Here is a 981-nt window from a genome sequence, read left to right on the forward strand (position 1 = left end):
ATTTCTGATTCAACCTAATGAATCATTTTAAACATTTCAAACCACTTAACCAACCTGTCTGTTCATCAAGTTTGGCCTTTGAGATTTTGAAAATCAGCTCTTCAACATCAGTTGTCGAAAATCTTTTTGGATTTTTCAAAATATGAAACATAAATGCAAAGGCAGAAATTTAAATGCAGAACAAACATATTTTTGTGAGTTTGTGCAAGAGGATCATATCAGTTTTTGAGACATATCACCAACACCGTTAAGCTTTTAAACATTTTAAGTTCTAAACGATTCACGTTGATTGACGATATAGTTGTCCTCTTAAATTTTCATACAACTTTCAATCTATTCAGGATACTATTTAAGTATTTTATGAACTTAGTTCAATTCATGTGTCCCATTTCTTGAATATACTCCCGTATCCAGAATCCCAATATTCAGTCTTACAGGTAAGAATACTACAATGATATCTGTACATAAATTAGGGGTTAAATGCGAGAACTGAGGGATCTCAGGTCAGAACTTCCGTTCAGCAGAGAGATATCAGCTTCGACTTAGCAGTGTGTCCCCTTTAGAGGATCTTTTCAGCTACAACAGATGATTATCAATTTTATTGTCTAATCAGCTGAGGGCTTTATGCTATGTTTCAAGCATTTTGCGGAAAGTATTAGCCAAGGACTAGGTCAGAACTACCGTTCAGCAGAAGTCCCGGAATAATACCCCAAACATCATAGAGTATAAACACCTAGTATATCAGAATACGAGACCTTTCAAACGAGATTTCAGGGGTTACCTATATATCCAAGTAGTGTTCCCCACGAATTTCACAAGTTTGAAATTTTAGGTTTATATCCCGAATAAATCTACTAAATGTACGAAAACCTATCGTCACATCATCAGTGAGACCGTCTATCACATTTGGCATTACATTTCTTTAGCGTGCTGTGATAGTCCAACTGATTTACTATCATTTCCTCTTATTTCGCAACAAAA

Source organism: Helianthus annuus, chromosome 1 (assembly GCF_002127325.2).
Source record: "Helianthus annuus cultivar XRQ/B chromosome 1, HanXRQr2.0-SUNRISE, whole genome shotgun sequence".
Lineage (NCBI taxonomy): Eukaryota > Viridiplantae > Streptophyta > Magnoliopsida > Asterales > Asteraceae > Helianthus > Helianthus annuus.